General features: G+C 37.2%; 1 long non-coding RNA gene across 2 annotated transcripts in view; it reads left to right on the forward strand.

The window, feature by feature from the left end:
- Window positions 1-7,291, forward strand: part of LOC107734511 (uncharacterized) — an 8,123-nt gene extending 832 nt beyond the window's left edge. Inside the window, exons 2-4 of one of the 2 annotated variants that reach the window (XR_001639106.1) lie at window positions 662-712; window positions 4,384-4,533; window positions 7,135-7,291. This is a non-coding gene — a long non-coding RNA (uncharacterized LOC107734511). Of the gene's footprint in view, window positions 1-661; window positions 713-4,383; window positions 4,534-5,882; window positions 6,372-7,134 lie in introns of those variants that run through there. The other variant, XR_001639105.1, reaches the window with a different exon arrangement.
- The last annotated feature ends 2,828 nt before the right edge of the window (window positions 7,292-10,119 follow it).

Genomic DNA, 10,119 nt, shown 5'->3' on the forward strand with positions numbered 1-10,119 from the left:
TTGGCAAAAAAAAAAAAAAAAGTCTCAGCGGGCTGTATTTGCACCACTGGACGGGAAATAAGAGGTGAGGTCAGAAATGTCAAAGTGGGATGACACTGGATGAGTGAATTCACTTGTTATTGCCAACAGTTAACAACATCATTTGGGCTGCACTCAGTGTTCTCTTTTGTTTGGCAGTGATTGCTTAACATCTTCCAGTCAGTCTATTTCCTGTTAAGATTTTATTCCACAATAGTTTGCATTTATTCATTTGGCAGACACTTATAGAATTTTGAATTGATTTGCGGTGCATATAAGGTGGACATTGTACAGTACTTTTTTGTCTGCATGCAGTACGTGTTCTCTGAATCAAACCCTTGGTGTTGCTAGCATAGATTTGTTAATATAATATCTATATGTTTTATGCTCATAAAGAGAGAAATGGCATGGTATTTTGATTCGTGTTTTCATATGTGAAGTTTTTAGGTTATTTGGTTATTTTGATTTAGTTTTCTTTAGCCCCATATGAATATTCTGTCATTATTTACTCACCCTTATGTCAGTTAATAGCAAGAAGTACAATTTCAGTTTGTTCTTCACACAAAGCTGCCGCAAGACTTAAATAAGAAATACAGTGCATGAGACATATGAACTATATTTATAGTGTTTTTATGCTCAGCAGATCCTTCAGAAATATCTTCTGTCCGGCACATGCATTTGGAAGAACGTGATGGTGAGTAAATGATGCTATTTTTTTTAAATTTTTTTTTTAATGGGTGAACTATCCCTTTTACATTATTTATTGTTTGTTAATGAAAATGTTAGCTGCCATTTTTTTTATTATATCAGCATTTTATTACATAAACATAAATTTAAAGATAAATGAATCAATTTAATGATAACAGGATTTTTTTTGATCATGATAACATGATTTAGAAAAATCTTAAAATATATTGAAATTTATGCTTAAAACAAGAAAATTAAGAAAAATAAACTTGTGTTCTCTGTGTTGGATTTATCTGAAAACAAGACTAAAGTAAATATACAGTGTCTTGTTTTAAGGATGTTAGGATATTGTAAGATAAAAATACTTATTAAAAAGACTTTTTTTTAATTCAGTGATTTAGCTTTTTAGCTTTCCTGTGGGAATGATGCATTTGAACTCTAGCAGGTATTGCCAGCAGGGAGCGCTATATGACAGCTAAAACACAACTTATGATTCTAATAATAAAGAAACTTGGCCTTTAAATTTACACAAAGTTCCTGGCTCTAACAAGTCCCTTAGTCTAATTATTACTCATCTCATTTCAAGCCTCATGAGTGCATGGACTTTCCGTTCAATGTCAGTGAACTTTCCCGAATATTTCATATTTTTCTAGTAATGTTTATGTCCACCCTCCCTCACTGTGCTCTACATCATGGTCCGTGGCCCCTGTTGTTTTTAAAGAGTGTAATATCCCTCTGCTGACACACAGATTCTGTGGAATTACCCGGGAATTCTCCTTCCTGTCCAATAGAGTATGACTGTGTTTTGTTCCGAGAACTACTTGACAGCGTTTTTTTCTTTTGTGGAATTTATGGGGATTTTGTCCATCTGGGATGATGGACCATTGACTATATTTGGGGAATTCACTATTATACACGTGGCTGTCCACTTTTATTTATTTATATATTTATTTTGTATTGACTGGTTCATCCTGTAGTAAAGGGCTGAAATGCTCTTGTGATGCCAGACTGGAGTAAATGGTTCCCATGGTAACAGAGGAGTCTGGCTGCCACCCAAACCCTGCGCTGTGCTGGAACAGACAGAGCATTGTGGGTTATAATACATCAAAACTACCACCATCACCTTACCTAACCCTGCCTTCCACTCCCACACACACACACGTTTAAGAGGGCAGAGCCGCTTGAGTAACTGCATCAATGTGTTATATTTGGAAATAGTATCCATCACCATTCAAGCATTTTATAATCACTTCAAGTATGTTAGAGCAGTGATTCTCAACTGGTTTTGCTTCAGGATGTCGATTTTACATTTGAAATCATGATTAATAGAATTGTTTTTTTGTACAAAATTGAAGACATGACTTTAAAATCACTTCATATTAATATGGCCTACAAGCTTGTCTATATCATTTTAGGGTTTGGTTTCCTAAATTCCCTTGAATTTCAAAGGTTTTGTGCTTTTAGCAACAAAAATAAATTAGAACCATTAATAGTGTCAATTATTGTTATTACAATTTTAAATAACTCTTTTCTATTTGAATATATTTTACAATGTAAATTATTCCTGTGATGCAAAGCTGACAGTGATGTTAAATGAAATCTCTTAATTTTTGTTAAATGTTACAATGTTAAATGTTTTTTATGATTCACATTTAGTATTATTTCCCCTGCTGCCTGCAACACTGCTTTATAGCATTCCATCTCCATGGATCTTCAAGCAGTTATTGGTGATGCAGTATGATGTGTAGCCCACATGACCGCTGTAGTTAGTCATCATAAGCCGGGGGATAATTCATTGACCCACAAGTACTATAATCATTCTGTGATCATCACATGAACAAAACACTCTGTAATCTGGAAAAAAGGCTGTTTGTTGCCAGTGATTCCAAGCATGTTATTCCTGTTGAGGAAGTTCTGAGAAACAGGCCGTTGTGTTCCTCAGCTGATTGATAGATGGCGCCATACAGCGAATGAACTCTGCGCCTCCTTGGCAAACCAACACAGTACAGGGCGTGTGAATCTGGCTCCATCTTAAAGCGCTTTGAATTTGTCATTCAGTGTGCAGCTACAAATATTTTTTTTTGTTTTATTTATTCCGTGCTGAAAAGGATGCTGGTGAGAAGGAAGTGAGGTCTTTAATCCTTGCATTGTTTCATGTTAGTATTGTGTATAACATTTCCACATGACCTAATAAGGCCCTGTTTCCTGTGCTGCAAAATAATGACAAAAACACATCTTGCAATTAATCAATCAGATGATAATGTTTTTTTTTTTTAAAGACATCTATGAATATCTTTGTGGAAGTGTTGAAGTGGTTGATGTGTCAATACCTCTTGCCCTTTAAGAAGCCCTTTGGCTTTGTCCATGCTAGGGTTCATGAGGAGGGTCAAGTCTTTGGCAGATGTTAAAAGTGGCAAAGCTGTCAGTTTCCTTTCAGAGTTCCTTTCATATCTCACCTCAGTCGGTCTGTGTTATCTTTTAATATTTCATCAGATCTCACTTCAGTATGTGGCTCTCTGGAATACTTGATTCCGATTGGACAGTGGCAGCATTCTGTTGTGTTTTGTAATGGTTTGTTCAGAATTAAAGAATTGACTTCCTTTCAATTAATGAGTCCTGGCCATTTGACACAGGAAGTTGGAATTAGATTTTGGAATTGGGAAGCTGAAGTTGGAATTTGGATTGGAGTGACAGAAAGAGGACTTGTAATTCAGTGAAACTGAATGACAACGATATTGATTATGCATATGAAAATATATGAAATTGAACTATAATGATAATGCATATGTGTGCGTGTACATGTGTATGTATTAGTCAAATTATTTTTTTATTATAGATTTTATCTGTTACAAAGTATATAAACTAAATACATTCTCTATACATCATCAACTGTTACAGTAATATGAACGTCTTTGAATTTCAGTTTAATTTAAATTGAATTTAAATTCCCATTCAAATTGCAATTCTGTTTGTGTACCCAATTCAAATGGAATTTAAAAGTCATTCTCAATTAATTTTGAATGTTGCACAAACTGGTATAAGTTAGCAACACTAACTACTATGGGCGGAGCTTGAACAATTATTGTGCTATTGCTTTCACTTTCTTCACGCATAATGTTGACTCATTTTTTTTCCCCTGTTGACTGCAATCAATATTTCATGCCCATTTATTTATTTATTTGGTAAGTTGCAGTGTACAACAATGTATAGTTAGCTGCTTTTTATTACAAAATAAATCCAGTTTATGATGATCAGAACATAGAAGCATAGAACATAAATTGAAAAATTATGTGTTTCAAGATGCTGTTAAATCCATCTACCTCCATTTTCTTTAATCTAGCAATGATTCTTCATGACACATTTGTTCTTAGTGGAAAGGCATCTTAAAGACAACCATGGATTTATGAAGACAAAAGGCTACAGGAGGTGCTCTATAACCTATTGGTTCCAGGAGCAGCCTCCCTGAACTCTTTCTGTGACCCCAATTTCATCCTATGTCCATGGTCTCTTTGGACGCCCCAGTCACCCGTAATTGGTTTTGATGGATCTGTGTTTCGCAGTGTGTGTGAGCACGCTGTCTTTGGTGTACCATGTCCATGAGGTTCATGGGAAGAAGCTAGCAAAGCCCGGCCCAAATCTGAACTCCCCCCTCCTCTTGTCTCCTCCTCTCCAATCTAGATCCATTGGCTGCGATTTCTGTGGCGGAATGCTGCTGGGACCCCCTTCTAACCTCCCCCCAACCCTCCCCTTGAGTTCACCCACCCACTCATTAGGAATTCCAGCCGGGCATTGTGGGTGGGATGAATGGGGTCAGAGCCAAGGAATGAAGTAGGAAGTTTTCACAAGAGTTTAGCCTTTGTTTATTACTGCTTGGTTTTGTTTTGTTTTATCCAAAGCTTGGAAAAGTGCCCTGACTACTGATTTAAATGCTATCGTTCAATCCTTCTATCTATCGTTCTATCTATCGTTCTATCGTTCTATCATTATAACTCTCATTATATCATTCCGTCTCTCTGCCATCTATATTGTTCTGTCTGACATTTTATCTAACTTACTGTCTCTGCCTGTCTGTCTAAATGTGGACGGTCGTATGCTAATGTGCTGATGGTTATAATATCCATACTATGATTTCTGAGTCTTTTTGCAGCTTAGGTTTAGTTAGTTAGGGTTACGTCTCCCATCCTGACCTGCTGAAAACTGTGTAAAACCATTCTGACCAACTAAGACCCGCAAACTAGCTAAGTCTTGTTTAACTTGGACTTTTGGACAGGTTTAGAGATAATTGGTTGCATTGCAATCACCTAGTACTACTACATATTATTTGAGAAAGAGCATATCTACTATGTTATGGTCTCTTTAATTGTGATATTAACCACAGAGGCCTAGCTCTACACACCCATTCCAATAGTGCACGTAACTTGAAAATACAACATTAATTCTATAAATCATTTTAGGTATATCCATTCCTAAATTAGTTTACCTTTAATAAAGCAGTTTAAGGGAGTTTGTTGGCGCCACTGTCCTTCTGGGGGCATCGGGTTCAACTGATGCAAAGCATCTGTACAATCTAATAATAAAAAAAAAAAACTGCCTTTCATTTATTGTGTGACGTATTTGTGCAAGTGAATGAGTAGACCGGTCGGTGTATTTTCGTCTCACACTCGTGAGAGTCGGAGGGTTGTGTTCTGTGTGTGGCGCGGGACCCTCGCCCTTTAGGATGCTTTTGTGTGGGCCTCCAAAGAGGCCAAGTTCACAGAGACACAAAAGCGGGGAAGAAAACCGGAGGGAGTGGGGTGACAGGGGGCAGCTATCAAAGGATATCAGCACATTCTTACAGCTGCTGCTCACTAATGCATTGTGATTTGTATAGCGGAGCAGATGAATGAAATGAAGACTTGTAAAGAAGATGAAAAACTGTATTTGATAATGCATGTCAGGTCATGTGGACTTCCACATGCTTTTGAAATAACTGAATGGGGAATTGGTTCTGTGAAATTGTGAGATATAAAGATAATTTGTTTGGTTCTAAGAAATATGGCATTTCTGAGTTTTTATAAGGATTGAGAAATCATAAAAGTGCTGTACATATATTTCAGCCATATATAATAAGTGCATTAGCAGATAAAGTGCTTGCTTTTCAAACTCAATCCGCTCTTTTCATATGCTTTTCTTCGCAGACAGACATGTATCTCTCTCTTATTCTGTTTGGGAGTGGGTGAAGAGAGCAAGAGGGGCCCTAAATCAAATAAACATCACTGCCCGATTGCTTCATCTCTGCTTTCCAAGAAAACCAGACATCCAGGCTGAGAATAAACTCTATTTGCATTGTCTCTTCCAGCTGTGGATCTCTAAGTGTCTTTTATTGAATCTGGTCTCATTAGAGAGCCGGACCAGCAGAGATGATGCTGCTGTGGACAGCACTCAGCTATAGCACTTATATCCAGAGAGATTATATATAAACACTACACTGTGTTTTGGATCCATAATGGCTTCCTCCCCGCTCTTGAGTCTCTTGTTGATACAAACTCTGTTGTTTATGGCACTGATCTTGCGGGCTCATTAATTACAGATGAGATGGTGGTGTCCTGCATCCTGATTTAGTCATAATGACTAAGTTATTTTCATTGTGATGGGAGGAGAGATCTGCCTTGTGATCTCTCCGCACTGTTGACGGCCTGTGTTGCTACTACAATAGTACTGTTGCTACTACAATAGTAAAATGTATAATTATCCCTCTGATTAGCATATAACAAACACCTTCCTGTAAATGTACCATAGTAACCAGTTAGCAGAAAATACTGTAGTTAATTTACTTTACTGTAGTTAATTTAGTTAATAAAACTGTGTATAAATAAAATATAACATATTTTGAAAGCTTCTTGCATGGTTTGAAGGAGATCCCATTCTATGCAGATCTTTTTTGTTTGTTTGTTTATTATGGTTTTACAGTTGTAACAATCAGTCAATCAAAATGTATTTACAGTACATAGCACCTATCAATCAAATCTAATTCAAAATGCTTGACACAAAATATAGTACAGTAACAACCCATTATTTTTATAGTTAATGATAGTAAAATATAAAAATTGTATATAGTACAATTTAAGTAAAATATTAATGAAATAATATATACAAAACAATAGGATAAAAATTAATAGAATAAAATAATGATCAACAGTTATTTTAGTAGCTAGTTTGGCAGGTTACCATGGTCACTTTTTGTGAGGTTAGTACAATTGTACATTTGTTGGTTTAAATGAAACTATATGGAATTAATGTTTTAACACGTAGACACAATATGGTCCAGAGAGTCCAAAGAAAGATACAATTTCTGATATTTCTTAACCATATTGTTAATGGAAATAATGTAACTGGAAAGAATGTAAGCTAAACTTGGCATCTTATAAGGACAAATATGCTTCATTTCAGCCTCCAAGCAGCAAAAAGGAGGCCGAACCGCCTGCCAGCATTGTCTGTCTCCATGCAGTGAGAGGGAGCAGAGCATGATGGGAGGTGGGATGGTGGGGAGGTTTGGTTCTCACAGGCTTCACTCTGACAATTTCCGCCAACACCCCCTGAACACACACACACACACTCTCTTCAATGCGGTTTCCTGGTCATTGCCCTTCAATACTGACCTGTGGAATGAGGGGGTTCACGATGAGTTTACTGGTCGGAATGTCTGCATGAAAAAAAAATTAATTAATAAAAAAAATATATATATATATATATTTATATGTGTGTGTGTGTGTATACTCTAGCAACCATGCAGAAACTACATAGAGCACCCTAGCAACGCCATAACAACCACCCAGTATACCCTAGCAACACCCTAGAAACCATCTAGAACACCGTAGCAGTTATTTAGAATACCCTAGCAATGCCCTAGAAGCACACATAATACCTTAGCAACACCCTAGAAAGCATCTAGAACTCCTGAGCAACCACGTAGAACACCTTAAAAATGTCCTTGAACCATCCAGAATACCCTAGCAACACCATAGAAACCATCTAGAACACCCCAAATAAGCCCTAGGACCACCCACATTGCCGTAGAAACCATCTAGAAAGCCCTAGCAATGCCATGGCAACCATCTTTAGCACCCTTAGCATTGTGCCAGTTGGGAGTTGCATATATTTCTGGTTTGCTTTGTAACCCCAGAGTTTTCTTTGAATTACTTTGGAGTAATATGTAAATACCATTATATATTTATACAGCAATTGTTCAGTGCCATTGTACACATCAAAGTAGAAAGATATTACCATCTAATGGTAACGGAATTACCACAGCCCTTTTTATGTATGAGAGAAGTAAAATGCTAACAAATATGTGCATTGGACTTAATCTGTGATCTTTAATCAATAATCTGTAATCTGCCTTTAGTATTACATATGAGACGTTTTCTAGATTGTTTTCCATTCTCCTCCTCATATAGGCTTATCTGTGTTCCCAAATGCATCTTCCTCAGCAACAATCCTATTTGTGGAGTCAGACCTTTTGAAGAACTCTCTTAAAAAGCCTATTTAAAGGACTGAGCAGCATATTGTGCTGCGAGAGATCAGAGAGCGAGGCTCAAAAGAAATAGGAAGAAAGAGAGTGAGCGTTCGGGGTCATGCATCACTTAACTGGTCACATTAACTTGTAACAATGTGTATGCGAAGTGCTTAACCTGTAGTGGAGGGCCACTGGCTCTCATCACAATAGTTTAAATCAGCACTGGACAATGCCAGGGTCTCACAGAGGGCAGGAGATGGGCCATGGCCGTTACCTCTTCCTTCTCTCTCTGTCTCCACATGCGATCTCCTTTATGGTCCCCTGTGGCGATAGTCCCATGCATCACTGCACAGTATTTCCCTCTTTATTTTTCAATTCCACAATTTACCACTTTCTCCTGTTTAATGAGCTTCTTGTTGGTGCCCCAGTAATTCAAGACATTTACATTTCTGAATCCTGGTAAATTGACTATAATGAAACCAGAGTTTATTGTTTCACTTCCATGGCACATTCTTTAACATAAAGTATTATTTTATTAGTATTTAATTGTGCACAACAAGGAAAAAAAAGTAGTTCATTCAGTTTTAATGAATGCTTTAAGAGGGAATTGGTGCCATCAGTCACATGACTCATATTTCAATGACTTAATATTAAATTTATTCTCATTACAGCCATACATAAAAATCTCTTTCTTTCTTTCTTTCTTTCTTTCTTTGGAATAGTGTGTACATAACTAGCATTAAAGTGACATTTAACTGTTTAAATGTCAATGAGTCACGCAGAGACTTCTGCAAACGTCTGTAAATTATAATGGGATTCATATGTTACTTATAAAACAATAATTTTAACAATACATAGCTATAAAAATTATGCATTGTAAGGCAATATTTTATCGTCTTAAATATATGTTTTAACTGTATTTCACAGTTTACCCAATTTACTAGCATTTACTGCAGCATTTTCACTTTGGTTTGATGTCACAATTACTGACATTTTTCCAGTCCTTGTGTTTTATTTTTTGTTACTATGTTACTATGACAAGAATGGATGTTTAATCTGTCTAATTTTACTCTTTTTCTTGAGGCATCCTCACACTCTTTGCGTGTGTGTGCTCATAAAGAGAACACTAATGATTTTTGCTCCTTGTCCCCATGCACTTCCCAAACCCTGATCCCAGAGCAATAATGAGCTGCTGTGTGTCTTTAGGGGGAAGGGATCCTGTTCCTGTTATTGTTAACTATGGTCGTCCCCATTGAACCCTTTAGCTCAGTCCATATCAGTTATGTTTTTGAGGTTTGGTCTCCAAAAAATGTTTCTGAGGCTCTGATTCTGAATAGATCGTTCGTTAAAGGCGACACATTTAAAGGTTGCGGATTGTCTTGGGATTTCCACCAAACTGTCAGCGGGCCACCCCTATGTCAAGAGTGGTGTCACAGGGGACTTATGAAAATAGATCTAATCTCATATTTCAAATCAGCGGTGTGCAGAAATGCCCCAGTTCAAAACAGAGATCTGTGTGGCATATGATTTCCTCCACAATTAGAGCAGTGTTGTAGATTATCGGAGTTTGACTAATGAGAAATCCTCACTTTGGAATGTCGCCATTGAACATATGAGAGAACAGAGCATCTGCTAAACAACACTCACGTTGCAATCACATGCATGTGATCTGTTGTGAGTAAGTGAGTTTTTGACAGGCTGCAGGGTATCACCGCTTACACGTGTGCCGTATCGTCCCGTGGGAAGTGGCCGGTCATGTGCTCTAGAGGAAAAGGCCTTCAGTTGTGATTCAAAGGAATCGGAGAAAGGCCAGTAGGTTTACAAAAGACCTGCGGGCTATAGTATTCATAGCGTCTCCCTCATCAATTTTCCATTTCCCTCATGCTTAACCTTTACTAAATAAGCCATGTGATGTGTGC

Source organism: Sinocyclocheilus rhinocerous, unplaced genomic scaffold (genome assembly GCF_001515625.1).
Source record: "Sinocyclocheilus rhinocerous isolate Xijiao unplaced genomic scaffold, SAMN03320098_v1.1 scaffold99, whole genome shotgun sequence".
Taxonomy (NCBI): domain Eukaryota; kingdom Metazoa; phylum Chordata; class Actinopteri; order Cypriniformes; family Cyprinidae; genus Sinocyclocheilus; species Sinocyclocheilus rhinocerous.